General features: G+C 37.7%; 1 protein-coding gene across 4 annotated transcripts in view; it reads left to right on the plus strand.

The window, feature by feature from the left end:
- The window catches only part of RASAL3 (RAS protein activator like 3), an 80,464-nt gene that overhangs the window by 17,813 nt on the left and 43,687 nt on the right, over window positions 1–18,964 (plus strand). The gene's annotated exons all lie outside the window — the stretch shown is intronic.

An 18,964-nucleotide genomic window follows, 5' to 3' on the forward strand; every position in this document is an offset into this window, starting at 1 on the left:
AGAAGAACAGTCGCCGCCATCAGAACTTCTAAGACCGAGCCAGAGACCGACTCATCTGAAGAGGAACGGAGCGAGCGAGCTGCGACGGAGAGAACCTTCCACGACGAAGTCAAAGAAGAAATGAACAACGCGCATGTGCGAAACTACGTAGACGGTCCGGAAAGACTTGAACTGGCCAGAGAACCGCGCAGACTCGTTGCGAGCATCCCCATGCCGTTTTGCAATTTTCTACACTTGCGAGACCACGGACTGCCTCAGGTTGTAAGTAATGGACAAAATAATGTGGGTAACTTACCCAGTGACTTCCCAAAACTTAGAGTTGATGGCATTAATTTACAAGAATGGTATCAACAGCTCCAGGTTGTCTTTATGAAAGAAAATTTACTATTCTTTATCACTAGTCCCCCAAGAAGACCTTGGACTTTAAAAATAGATTGTTTACACCATAAGGCATTTTTCTTAATAATATCTAGCGTGTCTCCTGCAATGTATCATAGCATCAAACCAAATCTAACTGTCTCTGAAATAATTCAATGCATGTTTAATTTGTTTCACAGCGATAGTGTAGCTACCACCACAAGAATGTCTAAGGACTTCTTTTCTTCCAGAGTAAAACCAGGGGTTTCCATAAGTGAGCATTTAATATCTTTAAACAAAATAAGAGCTGAACTGCATTTGAGGGGGGAAGTGATTTCAGATCAAACAATGAAAAGTGTCATTATTAACTCACTTGATTCATCATGGGATAGTTTTATGTCACACTTAGACACCATCAATCTAGGATATTTATCAGTAGAAAATCTGTCTAACAAATTGATAGCAGAAGACAATTCAAGAAAAAATCGTTATAGCAATCACACAGAATACAAACCTTTTAGGAAGGTAGCTTTCCAAGAAAAATATAATGAAATCTTTAAATGCCACAATTGTGGGTCCAGAGAACACAATAGAAGAGATTGTCCCAAAATTTTAAAGGAAAGACACAGGTCAGAATATAGGAATAAATACAATTATAGACAGTCTTCCACAGATAGACATAAATATAGAAGCCCACCAAATTACAGAGAAAGTAGAGGGGGCAGGGAAAATTCAAAAGAGAGAAAATCTGGTTCATTGAATGGACTAAATAAACAAGATAGCACCAAAACGCAACCAAATGAGAACAATAATTGGCTTATTGATTCAGGAGCAACTAATCACACCACTAATAACAAAAATATATTGTCTTCATTTACAGAAGATAAATTTGTAATAAAGGTAGCTAATCAAGAAAAAGTTCAAGTACTAGGCAGAGGGAATGTGACCTTGCCTGGTCTAGGAAAAATAGAGGGGGTATTGTTAATACCAGAAATACCTCATAACATACTAAGTGTCATAAAATTAAGCAGAGATTCTGACATCAATATAGTTTTCTCAAAGGGAAAAGCAACTTTAGAAAAGAATAAAACAAATGTAGGCACTGTGATGATTAAAGGAGGCCTACCCTATCTGATAACAAAAGAAAGATGGTTACATAACATTGATTCAAATATGGAAGATTGCATTGAGGCAGATGATGAAAATATTAGTAACAGTGACAATGATGAATGTAAAATATCTCATGATCACACAGATACACACAATGAGAAGAAACCAAAAATAGGTAAACCAATTCATGACGAGTGTGCTCATATCTTACATAGGAAGTTAGGACATGCAAGTTTTCCTGTAGTACAAAAAATGACTGAACACGCAGAAGGTGTCAAAATAAAAAATTGTGAAAATTATTTGGAATGCTCAGTATGTAAATCTACTAAATTAAAGACTAGTCCCAGACCAAAAAAATCCACCAGATCAACTAACAAAATTTTTGACTTAGTACACATGGACTTAGTTGGTCCATTAACTCCATCAATCACTTATAGAAAACGTTACTTCCTAACAATAGTAGACGATTACAGTCGCTATGGTTTTGTTTACACATTAAAACACAAGGATGAAACCTTTCAAAAATTTAAGGAATTTTACAAACGCATAGAAACACAACATAATATCAGAATAAAACAAATTATGACAGATAGGGGATGTGAATTCATGTCTAAGGAATTCTCCCAATGGTTAAAGGATAGAGGAATGTTACATTACACGTCTAGTCCATTTTCTGTGTTCCAAAACGGGATTGCAGAGAGAAAGAATTCCACATTACAAACCATGATTAGATGCACATTAGAGGATGCTGGTTTAGGCAAACAATTTTGGTCAGAAGCCCTACATTATTCAAATTACACTCAAAATAGAACCTGGTCCAGTATTGTGAATAAGACACCATATGAGGTGATGTATAATAGGAAACCAAAATTAGCACACATGCACATATTTGGGGTCACTGCAGACGTACACATACCCAAACAATTGAGGAGAAAAGGAGAAAACGTATCCAGAAGATTAAGATTTATGGGATATGAAACTGGCACCAAAGGGTACAGATTCATTGATAATAATAATAAATTTATAGTTTCCAGAACAGCTGTGTTCCATGAACAGGCCAACTGGTCTAAATTACATCTTAATGAAATATTTCCAAGTAAATGCAAGGATACCAAATCTCGTGAGGAAGGGACGATAGAAAATCAAAATATTAACAAAAGTAAAAGAAAAACCAAAACATGGACAAATAGCCAACACAAAATAAAGACAGACACATTAACAAAAAAGGAAGCAAGATATTTACATGACTACCATAGCAAACCAGAAAGAGCTATTAGGAACAACAGAAATCAAATACCAAATAAATACAAAGATTACATAATGCACATGGATGGTGAACAAATAACACCTAATACATATGAGGAAGTATTAAAACTACCTCGTGAAGAAAAAGAAAAATGGGAACTAGCTATGAAAAAAGAGATGGAGAGTTTGCAAGGATTAAATGTATTCACACCTGCGATTGCACCCAAGGATAAAACAATTATTGGTACCAGGTGGATTTATAAAATTAAGAATCTAGAAGGAGGCAATACCTTATACAAAGCTAGATTGGTTGCACAAGGTTATGCACAAAAATATCCGGAGGACTATACTGACACATACTCCCCCACAGTAAGGACAGAGAGTGTGAAAACAGCTCTAGTAGTAGCATCCACTCTCAATCTTGATGTATTTCAATATGACATACAGACTGCGTACCTACACGCAAAACTAGATAAGGAAATATACGTAAGAGCACCTCACAGTCAATACACTAATAAAAATGAAATTTGGCTATTGAACAAGAGTTTATACGGGTTAAAGCAATCTGGCAAAAGATGGTACGATTGCTTGGTAAAAGTATTTAAAACCATGGATTTCAACGCTACCACTGCTGATAACTGTTTCTTTGTCAAAAAGAGTGATGATCACGTTGAGTTTGTATTGATTTACGTAGATGATATTTTATATATAGGAAAACACAAAGAGAGAAGAGAAATCTTTGTAAACAAGCTAAATGAACATTTCTCGTTGAAATCTCTAGGTAAAGTAAACAAATACCTTGGTGTACAAATTAACAAAACTAGAAGGGGTTTCAAACTTACCCAGAAAGATAAGATTATTGAACTTCTAAACAAATGCAATTTAAACAATGCCAAACCCTGTGACACTCCTATGCAAACTGATTTCCTCAGAAATACTGATGAATCTTCCCCTGAATTCAAGGATAATACATTCTATAGATCAGTCATAGGTTCACTTCTTTATATATCCAATTGGACCAGGCCAGATATTGCATTACCACTCAATTTATTATCAAGGCACGTTAGTAAACCAACAATGTACCACTGGGAAGCTGTCAAAAGAATTTTAAGATACCTGAAAAATACATTAGACTTTTGTCTAGTATTAGAGCCTAGTGATAACAAAGAACCAAGACTTACATGTTACGCAGATGCGGATTGGGCTGGAGATACATCATGCAGAAAAAGTACTTCTGGTTATGTTTTCCTGTTAAATGACTGTCCAGTTTACTGGTACACTGGTAAACAAGAATTGGTAGCCACTTCAACCACAGAAGCGGAATATGTTTGTTTATCCAAAGCTGCAAATAACCTTGTATGGTTTAATGATTTAATTTCAGATGTTTGGAAAAAACCTGCTTTGCCTTTTGTTATGCATGAGGACAATAAAGCGGCCATTGAAATATCTAAGTCCGATGCCATTGGACAAAGATCAAGGCATATAGATATAAAATTTAAGCATGTGAGACAATTGTCCCAAGATGGATTTATCAAAGCAGTACATTGCGATACCTCTGAACAATTAGCTGACATATTGACGAAGCCTTTACCTTCTAAACAGCACAAATACTTAACTTCCAAATTGTATGTCTTATATTGTCCTGAATCTGAATGTAATTGGTGTTGTATAGCGAACCGGCATTTAGAGGGGGATTTGTCAGATGTAAATGCCTTATTCCCTAATGTGTAAATAATGTATATATGGGATATCAGGGGTTAACTTATTCTTTGTTTCTTAATGTATTCATAATTCACCACTCCCACTCTTGGCTCCACCCTTTGTATATATAAGGAGCCACCTTCGCCATTTTTCCTTGCTTCTATCTGTGAATATTCAGTGAATATAGAATGCCTACTATGATTAAAGAGAACTATATTTGAACCTCTAATTCTAATTATTATTATTGAGTCTGATCCTAAAAATATTGCAACAGAAACCAAGTTTGAATTATTCTTTCTTCTTTTAATGCATTTAAAGATTTTAACTGCAATACCCCCCCCCTCCCATTTTAAGAAGCTCTTTATAAGTAATCACCTCTTGCTTTTGTTCTACATTTATATTCTCTATCGCATGTCTGGGTATTGCCCATATAGGTATCTTATAATTTAACTTATATTGATACTTTTTCCAAACTCGTAACAAGGCATTCCTTAATATATGGCTTTTAAAGGTCTTATCCACCTTTTTATCATATAATAAATAAGCATGCCAGCCATATAACAAATCATATCCTTCAATGTTCAATATTCTTTCTTCTGTTGAGTTAATCCAACCACTAATTATTGTTAGGACAGCTGCTTCATAGTATAATCTTAAATTAGGCATTTTAAGACCTCTTTCACGTATATCTTGCATTATTTTTAACTTTATTCTCGGTCTTTTCCCTGCCCAAACAAAATTATTAATACCCTTCTGCCATTCCCTCAGATTTTCATCTTTCTTGAGTATTGGTTAAGGTGACCAGATTTTAACATTGGTAAAGAGGGACATTGTGGGCGTGGCTTATTTTGTGGGCATGGCTAGCTGGTCATGTGACTGGGTGGGCGTGGCTAGCTGGTCATGTGACCGGGTGGCCATGGCTATGTGTATAGGGTAAGGTGAACAGATTTTAACATTGGTAAGAAGGACACCATTGTGGGCGTGACTTATTGTGTGGGCGTGGCTTGGAGGCCATGTGACTGGGTGGGCGTGGCTAGCTGGTCATGTGATCGGGTGGCCATGGCTATGTGTATAGGGACTACTCAGAGGGCTGAAAAGTCATTTCTGACAGGTCCTCACACTTTTGACTGATCCTCACACTTATGACCATCCTCACATTTATGCCCGTGCAGTATTCTTAACAACCATGTCACTCATTTCACAACTGCTTCTCTTCACCATGGTGACAAGATAGGGCAAAAACGTAAAATGTGAGGACAGTCGTAAGTTCGAGGACTGGTCAAAAGTGTGAGGACCAGTCAAAAATAACTTTTTCAGCCCTCTGAGTAGTCCATATGCACAAAAGGACTAACCAGAGGGCTGAAAAAATCATTTCTGACAGGTCCTCGCACTTTTGACTGGTCCTCACACTTATGACCATCCTCACATTTATGCCCATGCAGCATCCTTAACAACCATGTCACTCATTTCACAACTGCTTCTCTTCACCATGGTGATAAGATAGGGCAAAAAACATAAAATGTGAAGACAGTCGTAAGTTCGAGGACTGGTCAAAAGTGCGAGGACCAGTCAAAAATACCTTTTTCAGCCCTCTGAGTAGTCCATATGCATAAAAGGATACAGCAATAGAGAGGGATGAAGGAAGGGAAGGGAAATTAGAGTAGGAGTGAGGGTAAGAGGGGGAGGAAGAGAGGAGAAGGAGAAAGGAAGAGGAAGTAGGGAGGAGAAGAAGAGGGGGGGAAGAGAAAGTAAGAAGGAAAGAAAAGAGAGAGGTGGTAGGTTTGAGGAGAAAGATTGCTGTACAATAAAAAAGATGAAAGGGAAGAAAGCCAACCCCAAACAAATATAAAGATATTAAGATAAAGAATGAATGGTTAAACTTTAAAGAATAAAAGAGAACAAATATGAATAAATAGCAGTAATTAGAAGCACACATACAAACATACAATTTATTTTCTTTGAACAGAGTATTTGGCCGGTTCACAAATTTAAACAGTGTTTAGTCACTTCAATTAAATTTACAATTTCTATATTTCCTTTTTGCCATATTTATTCCTCATCTATTTTTTTAAAAAAAACCAATATTACCCTTCATCCTCATCTCTAATCTTAATCAAATTCAATTTTTCCCTTCTATTCTATATTATACCCCTTTCCATTGTCATCTATTTTTATATCCATCCTCACATTGTTTAATTATGTAATTATGTAATACAGTTGTTTAATACAAATTCAACATTTTAATATAAATCAATTAGTTATAAAACTATCTTTTTTGTATATTGATCAATATGAACATGAATATTCCAATTATTTCCATGCAATCCAATTTCTTACAAATCAATTAATTATATTTACCAATAATAATAAACCAAATAATTTCCCCCATATATTCCTCTGAACCACAACTTAAACATTTCTGCTTTCAACACAATATACAATTAGTAGTATCTCAATTCAATTATTACAATTCCCTAGTTAAATACAGCTTTTTTTTCTTTTGTGTTTTAAAATCTTGAACTCTCCTCCTAAATTTCCCATTGTTTGCAGTTTTTCACCTACCTTTTTTGGGGAGGAAAAATAAAAATAAAAATAAATCTCTCTCTGCCTCATTTTGTCACGTTCCACCAAAGATCCTGGTTTCGGTTTCGTTTCTGCAGCTTAGCTAGGGGAAAAAAAAACTGCTTCAGGAACTCTTTACACTGATTGCCTGTAGGGCGGCCCTTTGAAGCCCCGGGCAAGAGTTTAAACAGTTTTTTTTTCTTCTAGCCATCAGCTGGGGCTCAAGAGGCAGCGGGACTGAGGAGGCAGAATGAAAAATTGGGACTTTTTTGAAACGCCGCAGGACGCGGGACAAATTGCTAAAAAGCGGGACTGTCCCGCCAAAAGCGGGACGTCTGGTCACCTTAGTATTGGTATCATTTGGAACAAAAATAAAAACCTAGGTAGAACATTCATTTTTATTGCTGCTATTCTTCCCAACAGAGATAATTGTAGTTTTCCCCAATTCTCCATCTCTTTCTGTATTTTTTGCCATAACAATTCATAATTATTTTTATATAATTTTACATTTGAGGCTGTGATATATACCCCTAGATATTTAACCTTTTTTACTATTTCAAATCCTGTTAGTCTTTCTAGTTCTTCTTTTTGCTTTGCCATCATGTTTTTAGTTATTATCTTTGTTTTTTGTTTATTTATTTTAAATCCAGACATTTGTCCATATTGGCTAATTATATCCATTAAACCTGTAGCTGATTGTATTGGTTGAGTTAAAGTAACAACCAAGTCATCTGCAAATGCTCTTAATCTATAATCATGTCTAATTTTAATTCCCTTTATTTTATTTGACCCTCGTATTTTATTCAATAAAGGTTTGAAAGTTAAAATAAACAATCACGGTGATAAAGGGCATCCCTGTCTTGTTCCTTTTTCAATTTTAAAAGTGTCTGTTAAACCACCATTAATTATTATTTGTGCTGTTTGTCTCTGATATATTGCTCTAATAGATTGTGTAAAGTATTCTCCAAACTGTATCTTTTCTATTATTTTCAATAAAAATTGCCAATTCAATTGATCAAATGCCTTCTCCGCATCCAAAAAGATAAGCGCTGCAGGGACTTGGTTGTTCCTTTCCAAGTATTCCAATAAGTTTACAATTTGTCTTTCATTACCTTTCATTTGTCTCCCACTTATAAATCCAGATTGGTCATTATGAATCGTTTGTTGCATGATTACCATTAACCTATTTGCTAATATTTTAGCAAAAATCTTGTAATCAGTATTTAAAAGCGATATTGGCCTATAATTCTTAGGTTGACTACGGTCTTGATCCTCCTTTGGAATCAATGAAATAAAAGCTGTTCTCCATGAAGGGGGTACATCTCCTCCGGCTTGAATCTTGCAAAATAGTTTCTTAAGCGGTTCTACCATTTCTAACTGCAAATTTTTATAATAAACAGCTGTCAGCCCATCTGTGCCTGGAGCTTTACCCCCCTTTAACTGTTTAATTGCTAAGATAATTTCTTCCGAAGTTATTGGTTGGTTCAGTCCTTCCCTTTGCTCTGGTGTAATTACAGGGATATTCTCTTCCTGTAAATATCTGTCTATATCTTTGCCTTGAATTGTATCACTAGCATATAACTTTGTATAGAATTCTAAAAAGGCTTTTTTAATCATATTTTGTTGATATACCTCTTTACCTTTGTATTCTTTTTTTTTCTATAGTACGTAGCTTTGTTTTTTCCTTAACAAGTAGGCTAACCATCTACCTGGTTTATTTGCATTACAAAAAGTGTTATGTTTAGCATATTGTAAGTTAGTTGCCACTTGGTCTGCCACCAACATATTAAACTGCCCTCGCAACAAATTTATTGTTTCCTTTATTTTCTTATCTGTTGGATTTAATATAAGTGCCTGCTCTTTCTTTTTTATTTCCTCTTCTAAGTCCCTCCATTTCTTTTCTTGTCTACGTCTATATTTATTATTCAAATATATTAAGGTTCCTCTCATATATGCTTTACTTGCATCCCAAACCATTTCCATAGGTGTACCCTTATGCATATTCATAACAAAAAATTCTTTTATCTGTTTTTTACATTCTTTCACATTTTCCTCATATCTAAACAATTTTTCATTTAGCCTCCAAGACCTTCTAGCTCCCTTTTCCTGCTCTAATTCCATCCACACCGGACTATGATCAGATAAAATTCTTGAACATATCTTCATCTTCTTTACCCTAGAAAAGAAATCATTGGTAATTAATATAAAATCAATCCTAGAGAAGGATTGATGTCTATCAGAAAAAAAAGTAAAATCCTTTTCTTCAACATTTCGTTCTCGCCAGATATCTCTCAACTCCATATCATCCATTATATCAAAAAAAGATTTAGGCAATCTTGCACGATTTGGGGTATTTTGAAATAATCCTTTTTTGTCCTTTTGGGTATCCAATACTCCATTCCAATCACCCATTAATATACACGATTTATAATCCCATTGTATTATTTTGGTATGCAAAAGTTTATAAAATTTTTCTTGCTGTTGGTTAGGAGCATATACTCCAATTAAAAGTGTTTTCTTCCCTTCTATTAGGAATTCAATTGCAATATATCTTCCTTGAGCATCTGCCTCAATTAATTTAGCTATTAATTTAGATTTAAATCTGTCCTTAGGTATATAACTATACCATTTTTCTTCTCTGGTGCAGATGCAACAAAATGTGTCCCCAATCTTGAATTTATCAAGTATTTTTGATCTGTCACTCTAATATGTGTTTCTTGTAGACAAATTACATCGTTTTTAAACTGTTTCAAATAATGAAATATTTTCTTTCTCTTTTGTGGTGAATTCAAACCATTGACATTCCAGGTCAAAAATTTAGTTACCATTCTTGGCACCTTGAAGCTTTACGAGTGCCAGCTGAAGATCCTCCTTCACCTGTCTCTTCGGCCTTGCTCCTCCCACTGCTTCTGTTTTTGTAGCTTCTTGAGCTTTCATTTGGGATTGCTGTAACTTTAAATCTTGTTCCTTTCGCTTTGCTGCAGTGTGAGTCTGCCTTTGATCTTTTGGTTCTTCTCTTTTTTCTACTACTTCCAAAGGTTGATCAGTACCAAAAAATTGCAATAAATCTTTTTCAATAAGCGAGCTCTCTCCTGCAGCTTGTGGCTGTTTACTTTCCTTCTGTCCCTGTATCGCCAGCTCTTCTTTTCTTCTCCTCATTTCCTGAGATCAATAAATCCAAATGTTTTAAAATCTTTTTTAAGTATTATAGTTTGTTTAAAGTCCAAACTGTAGCCTTTTCACTTTAAATCTTTCTTTATTTGGTGCAGAATCCAGCAATCTTAAACAGCCTTAGAAGCGCTAATGATGTTAACTATCACTTTCACTATAACTTTCACTTTCACGCCCTGTTACAGTTCAGGTGCCATTTTTGCTTTTATTTTAAAAGTCTTAGAAGGAAATATAGACACAGAGTTAAAGTTCAGTATTTGCAGTTGCTAGGACTCCTGTTTTAGTTCTGCCTGCTTTGAGCTTATTTTGAATCTGAATGTTGATTGCAGGGGTGGGCGTGGCGTCTTGTTCTGCTTGAAGCAGAAAAGCCTTGAATTTGGAGCTCAGTTGAACTACCAGGGAGCTCTCACCCTCCAAGCCCCAGAATTACTCCTAGGGCTTTTGGGAGCTCTACCTTTGTTCGGCTGCTCGCCTTCCTCTCTTCTTCCAAGGGGAAGGTTTCCAAGCTGCCAGACAGCTGATTTGCTCTGTCTTGGTGGTTTTAACGAAATCGCGGGGCTGACGGTCCGAGAAGAGCATCTGTCAGCGCCTGCGGTGCCACCGGAAGTCCCCTACTCAGCTGCTTTTAACATTGGTTGCAGCTGGAGATATCTGGAGGTGGTAACAGAAGCGTTCTCCATCCACTTATTGCTTTCTTCACCTGACAAGGACACCATCAGCCCATTTTGCTCCTGATCCCTACTGTTACACAGCAAATACAAGTGAAGGCAAGAGTCTTCTCAGGGTCAGGAGTGTGACAGACATACCCTTTCCCCCCTCTGCTCTTCCCTGAGCTTGAGCCTGAATATCAAGCAATGTCTTCTAATCTGCTGCCTTCTGGATGTTTCAGTCTATAAAACTCTTTGTTCTAGTTATTATGTTGTTCCAAGGGTGATGGGAGTTGTGTTCCAATGAATTTGTGTGCCAGGTTGAGAGAAATTGCCATCCACAGAAGGGCTGCAGCACACAACAAAGGCTAAAAACACTCCAGCCTACTTTATTTTCTCTTCCAAACCCCACAATTAGCTCCTCCATCTTCAATGTCTGACCAGCATGGCAACTTTATAAAGGCAAATCATAAGTGTTCTACCTATCATTATCCTTTCAGCCCAGTCCATTGAGAGGCCTTGTTGTTGGCTAGATGTCCCTCTTGTCTAGCTCCTCCTGCTTCACTAGTGTTGGAAGAAATATCCATCTGGTTCAGTTCCAGTCTGGAAGAAAGGCACTCCAAAATGGAGGCTGGAAACTGATTGGAAAGAGGGCCCATTTATTGATGAAGCAGAACCACCAAGCATGTGTGATTCTGGGCAGCTAACCACATGGAGTTGAAAGTGAGGGGGGTGTTATACCTTCTCTTGGACTTTGCACTTGAGCTTCCTGTTCCTGTGCAAGAACATATATTCTATTGGCTGTTGTCAGACTCCCATGGAGCCATGTAGGGGTTTTGTAGGGGTCATAGCTGGATCTGTAGGTTGTCTGAGAAGTTTGGTTGAAGTTTCTGAGGGTGATGCAATGTCCTTAGGAGATTGTGCAATGTAGTGAGCTCTGTGTCTTAGTGGGTTAATCCTATTATATCCTGAAGGGTCATGTCTTAATCCCTTCACCCTGGAGCTGAATGTCTTTTGTTTTGTAGATAGGTTAGCCCAGTCTTCCTTGATGGGTACACAATATCTGCTTGGGGCAGGGAGCTGGGGCTCTGAGTTTCTGTCTCCCTTAAGATTTTTTAAATTTCTCTTTTAGGGGAAATATTTTATCCTGCCTTTCTTAAATATTCCTCAAAATATTTCATTCTTATAGGAAGTTGGGGTGGCTTCCCACAATTCCCCTATTTTGCAGGGGTGGTATTCATTTACCTTCGTTACCGGTTCACAAATGTGAACACGCAGGGTCTTCGGCACATGCGCAGAGTGTCAAAAACAGGACGTGATTACATCCCAGTGGGTAGGCAGAGCCACCCACAGCTGGTGCTACCAGTTCAGCCAAACTGAATAGAACCGGCTGCTTTTTTGCCATATATGTGTGGGTGTGTGGATGACAAACTATGTGTGTCTGTGTATGTGGGTGACAAACATACTTTACTGGCAAAAGATTAAAAATTGATCTGATCAGGGAGACTTGAAGGGTGCTTTTAATTTTTTCTGAGGCAAAGGGGAAGGCATTGATAAAGGCAGCAGAGAAGTATCTCTTCAGGGGCTCTCAACAGGAGAGCTTTCAACCATGAAGGTCTAGCAACCAGGGCAAAGGTTCTGGAAAGAAATTTACAGTATCCAATTTTCTATGTCAATTATTTTCAGATCTTTGGTGTCACTTTCTTTTTTAAAAAAATATTTTTTTATTTAACCATTTTCTTCACTTTATATCACAATATCCATCTTTACAACACTCCTGTACTGGTATACATTCATATTATATATATTATTATGAATACAATATATAGTTATTATTATGTATATTTTTTTAACATTCTACATTTTATAATACTATACATTCTTCATCTATCTTTATCTTTATACTTATTATTGTTGACCCATCACAATCCATGGACAACGTTCCTCCAAGCCTTCCTGTCCTCTACCATCCTCTGGAGTCCATTTAATCTCATGCCTACTGCTTCAGTGACTCCATCCAGCCACCTTGTTCTCTGTCATCCCCTTCTTCTTTTGTCCTCAATCTTTCCCAGCTTTAAGCTCTTCTCCAGTAAGTCTTTCCTTCTCATTAGGTGGCCAAAGAGTTTCATCTTCAGGATCTGGCCTTCTAAAGAGCAGTCAGGGTTGATCTCCTCTAGGACTGATCGGTTTGATCGCCTTGCAGTCCAAGGGACTCGCAGGAGTCTTCTCCAGCCCCATAGTTCAAATGCCTCAATTCTTTGGCGCTCAGCCTTTCTTATGGTCCAACTTTCACAGCCATACATTGCAACTGGGAAAATCATAGCCTTGACTATATGCACTTTTTTTTTAAAAAAAATAATTTTTATTTTTTCAAACATAAACATAAAATATATCTTTCAAGAACGAAGTCTCGATCCGGTTATAGATAGGTACAATCGCTTACATTTCTTTAACCAGCTCCATTCACAATTTCCCATTACATCTTTTAAAATTAAAAATCAATAACATAAATTTTTTTCACATAAATTCTAACATCTTAATCTAAATCATTCTATTATAACATCACGAATTTAATTTCCAAATAAACTTAACTCATTTTTATCTTTTAACCTCAATATCAAAACATTAATCTTAAAAAAATATTCTAACCTCTTAGTCTAATTATTTACCTTACAATTTTATCACCACAAATCTTATTCTCAAATTAAATACAACTCTATTTTTATTTCAATTTATAAAACAAAATTCTATCCATATTTCTTAATCTCTAGACCCATTTCATCAAATCTTTAAATCTTGGACTTTATCACTTTAACTTTAATTTTCTCACACTTGTCAGCTATTACACATTTCATTTTACACAGATTTATCCCAAAATTCATATCCTCCTCCATAACTCCATATTATTTGACTGATTTCCAGCATATTTTTTATTTTATTTTAGCTGATTTTCAGCATATTCTCCTCCATACCTCCAACTATTATTTGGCTGATTTCCAGCATCTTTTATTTTGGCTGATTTCCAGCATAATCTCCTCCAAGCCTCCAACTATTGTTTGGCTGATTTCCAGCATTTTTTTGGCTGATTTCCAGCATCTTCTCCTCCAGAACTCCAACTCTTATTTCACTGATATCCAGCATCTCTTATTTTAACTTTTTCCTTACAGAATATTTGTCTATTATTTAGCTATTTCCCAATATACTCTTCCGGATTAATTCTCAACACATTTCATAATATTAATCATTTCCAGCATACATTGATCAGTCACAATTCATTACTTAAGTCTGTGTATCTTATATTTTCATCCAATAATATATTAATCAGTTATATTTACCCTTCTCAAATTTGTTTACAAATTTAGAATTAAAACATGTTACATCAAACAATAAGTTTTCTTAAATTTATCTCATATTGGTATATACTCTTATGTTTTTACAAAAATGTCATTTTTAACCACCTGAATATCAATCCTCTATTTTAAATACGTTCTTTTATTTCTCATCTTTGTTACTTCAGGATCCCTCCTGTTTTTATCTAAAAATCATTTATACATTTAGCTTTTAAACATTACACTTTAACTTTATCTGCTTTATTTCTTCATTTCCCTATCGGTCCATAAATGTTCCACTTCGAGATTCATATTTCCATATTAGAAACTCCATATGTCATGTTAATTCTTTTGTAACATCTGCTCCATGTAAAATCCATCAGCTTCCTGTCTTTTATTTCTGTGCCACACCTTTTGTTGCTAAGCCAGTTAGTTTCGATTTTAATAAATCAAGTGTATTTCTTCTTTCTTTGTAAAATCACCCAAAGACAGAATAGGAATCTCCAAAATCCAAAATCCAAAAGTCTATAATTGGTTTCAAAGTAATCCAAAGTAGATAGCAATTCAGAATGTTTCTTTTCCAAACAGAAGGAAGACCTCTACAATCCACATTCCGCTTAGTCACAGCAATTGCCATTTTATAGCTATTATGTAACCCTACATTTGTCTCTCTTCTTTAACTTCCCAAAGATGTTAAAGCCTGAAGTAACGCTTCTCATCCCCAAAGTCAAAAAACCTTGGTTATTTTCAAAGTAATCCAATTTAAGTTGTAAAACACATTGTATCTCTTTCAAGCCGAAAGCAATCTAGAATTCACACTTTCACTTAGTCGCGGCAATTCTCCCTTTTGTCAATTATATGATCATCCATTTGTCTTTGTTCTTTTAGCTTTTAGCTTTTAAAGTTGTCAGGTTCCTATTTGTCGCTTTTGTCTTTTTTCTTTCTCCAAGGGTAATCTATTCCAATTTAAAAAATAAAGTTCCTCAGTTTTCTAATTTATTTCAATAAGCAGATTGTTCCAAATCAGTCCATAATACATTGAACTCCTTAATGGGTCTTTTCCTCCTGCACATTAATTTTACTAGAACTTCTTACCCCACAAATCCATAGCCGTTGTTTAAGGCTAGGGGGTTCCTTGTAAAAATCCATGTTCTACCATTGTTCCCGCCTGGGTCGGTGTCACTCACCCGGCTTCCGAACACTTCGCTCTTTTCTTCCTTCTTCCTCCTGCACAGTGCTTCTCCGGTTTGCCCCAGCTTCGAGGCAGCCATCATGACTGCCGCACCCCCGCCACCGGCTCAGAGGGTTTCCTCCGGCCTCCTAGGAATTTGCCTGTTCCTCTTGGCCGTCCAAGGTGTCCCTCTCTTTCCCTGTCCCTACAGGACAGGTTCGGTCCACAGACCTGTCGGTGGCAGTTTGACAATCGGGGTTTTCGCAGGGCTCATCAGAGCCCTGCCATTTCCCCGACTGAATTGCTGCGGAGCCAAACCGGAAGTCCGCTATACGCACTTTTGTTATCTCTGTTTTTTAGTATGCTGTCTAGATTTGCCATAGCTTTCCTCCCCAGGAGCAAGTGTCTTTAAATTTCTTGGCTGCAGTCCCCATCTGCGGTGATCTTGGAGCCCAGAAAAATAAAATCTCTTTAAGAACTTGCCACAATTTGTTGTGATCCACACAATCATAGTCAATGAAGCAGAAGTAGGTGTTTTTTTGGAACTCCCTACCTTTCTCCAGGGTATGTTGGCAATTTGATCTCTAGTTCCTCTGCCTCTTCAAAATCCTGCCTGTACTTCTGGTAGTTCTTGATTCACGTACCGCTGGAGCCTAGCTTATAGGATTTTAAGCATAACTTTACTAGCATGTGAAATGAATGCAATGGTGCGATAGTTTGAACATTCTTTGGTATTGCCTTTCTTTGAAATTGGAATGTTCAATGTTCAGTCTTTTCATCTCTTGTTTGACCACGTCCAGCTTGCCTTGATTCATGGATCTTACATTCCAGGTTCCTATAGAGAATAGATCTTTACAGCATCGGACTTTCCTTTCACCACCAGATGCATCCACAGCTGAGCGTCTTTTCAGCTTTGGCCCAGTCGCTTCACTCTTTCTGGCGCTACTAGTACTAGCCCTCTGCTCTTCCCCAGTAGCATATTGGACACCTTCTGACCTGAGGGGCTCATCTTCCAGCATCATATTTTTTTGCCTTTTGGTATTGTCCATGGGGTTTTCATGGCAAAGATGCTGGAGTGGGTTGTCATTTCCTTCTCCAATGGATCACGTTTTGTCAGAACTCTCTGCTATGACCTGTCCATCTTGGGTGTCCCTGCACGGCATAGCTCATAGCCTCATTGAGCTATGCAAGCCCCTTCACCATGACAAGGCAGTCACCCATGAAGGGGTTATACTTATTACTATTTTCTAATTCGTTAATAGTCTTTTCTTACTAATTTCCTAATCTAACCAATGATGTCACTTTCTGTGATCTTCCAGTCAGGTTTGAAGCAAGCACAAGCCCCAAAATTCTTCACAGCCATGATTTTGCTTTAAATAACTACAGGCTGCCCATTTCCAAGGGTTGCTTCCTGAACCAGCCTTAGCTCTTAGTTTAGTGCATCTAGGGTTTTTGAGGCCAAATTGAGGTTAGCCAGTGTGCAATCCAGGCTATTAATATTTTTGAAATTACACACAATGAGCCCTGGGACTCCTACTCATGAGACCACCAGTGCAACCTACCCTGCTTTACTGGGCAACTGTGCAGCATCATTTGTGAGTCACAATTAGAGCTTAGGGTTTGGAGATCTCTTTTCTGCTACATCTTCAGTGAGGGAATTGCCTGAGGAGGCATGCCCCCCCCCTGGAATTGACAGAGAGGTATGACTGCTTGGGCCTTAGTGCCACAGAGCAAGAGCCAGTCTAGGAGAACCTTTGTGTGGAAGTGGGTGAAGGGGATTCCATTCAGTCTGATTCTGAATGGAGGGTGTGTGTGTGTGTGTGTGTGTGTGTGTGTGTGTGTAGCTACTTCTACAAGACAGCCAATACAAACATCCTGGACAAATTTCCCTCCCATCAGACAGAAATCTAAGGTGTTCAGAACTTGCTGTGTCAACGACTCCCAAATGCCATCCCTCCATGAATCCATTTAAGTAATCAATTACAACGTGAATGAAGCAAAGAAAGAAAATCTTACAATGAATTTCCACTCTTTTGCCATAGTCTTTCCAGCTGTCTTCTGGGGATTGAAAGAGTCTTTAGTCTTTTACATGTCCATCTCAGGGTCCTTTCTTTCATGTCTGCTGGGTGGTGTTAAGGCTGGTCAGTCAGGCTTGGGAAGGTCTGGTCCACTCTGGTTGTGGTGACGACTTTCTAGTGGATAGCCATCTGGATCCAAACCCAATTCCTTGGCTCAAATGGAAGGTCTCCTCTGGAGACAGCATCTGGGTCAGTGTGATCTGCTTCCACAGATTGCAGAGTTGTCTGTGCAGGGCTGAAAGACATGAGAACAGGGCCCTCCCCCCTTTGTGGGTGATCCTCCCAGGAAAGGCATTGTTGGAGGATAAAAGATAGAGAGGTGGTATGGGGGTGGATAGATACCTTGCAGGCAGAGTTTGAGGAGACGGGAACATCAGTACCGCAGTTATTAAACAGATAAACCAGTCATAACAAAATGGGGACACCACAGATGAGAAAAAAGAAGCTGGATTCACATGCTTCAGGAAAAGGATGGAGAGATAAAGCCACTTAAACACATACAGTAAATGCAAGAATGTACATGAACTTAAAACATTCCCTCATAACCTTGGGCACTTCTTAAAGGTACAAAGAGGGAAGGAAAAAAGTGAACACTCTTCACTCTGTTTTGCTGGCCAGATAACCTAGGGTGAATATATATTTTTCTTTTTATTGCTTTAATCTCCCCCCCCCACAACAATGTAAAATTCTTGTCTTTTTGGATCAGAGACATTTAACAGTTACAATTATCTAACACACAAAGACACACACAGAGAGACAATAGAAATAGAAAGAAAAAGACAGCAGAACTCTCAGGTTCACACACCCTGGTCACCCCCACCATGAATCTCAGTTAGCTCAGATGAAGGAAGGCACAAATCTTAACAAACATACCATGTGGTTGCATAGAAGACAGAGGAGAAAAAATAATCAATGTTCCTATATATATATTTCCCTTTTCTTTTAAGTACCTTTATTTAACCAAATTGGTTTTTCTTGTTTTATCCCTGAGCAGAGTCCATTTCTCACATAGCTTGCACACACACTTCTTCCTCATTCCTTCCTCATTCTTGCCTGGACGGGCAATTTATCCCAGTCCCAGGCATCCATTGGTCTCCCTAGAGGAGACCTCAGTAGATCCAAATCCTGAGCTCCCTATGCTCGTTTCCCACCATCTGCGTTGAGACTCCAAGGCCCTCTCTCTTTCCATGGGTCTTTCACAATCCATGGTACTACATGGTGAAGGTACCTTTTAGCCTAGGGTAATCCCCTCAGTTTTTAGGCAAATAGCCTGGGAGGACTCTGTCTGCCGAGATTAATCAGAGTTTGGGTATCTCCTTTCCACAATGGGGTCTGCTCAGTGATGTTTAGTCAGTTGCCCATGTTCAACTCTCTCATTCACTTTTCCATTCCATTTTAACACAATCTCTCCCTTTTCCCTAACAGAAGGTCCTGTGCTCTGGCCTGACCCCCTATACTTCCCAGGCTCTGTTGGTAGAACAGATCTTTTTGTGGTTAGGAAAGGCACAGAGGGAGCAGCATTCAGCAGTGATTGGGAGAAGGATCCTCTCAGTCACACAGAGGCATAGACACATTTCCCTCACTTTTCTGAGT

Source organism: Pantherophis guttatus, chromosome 2, assembly GCF_059756535.1.
Source record: "Pantherophis guttatus breed Tessera chromosome 2, ASM5975653v1, whole genome shotgun sequence".
In the NCBI taxonomy this organism is placed as follows: domain Eukaryota; kingdom Metazoa; phylum Chordata; class Lepidosauria; order Squamata; family Colubridae; genus Pantherophis; species Pantherophis guttatus.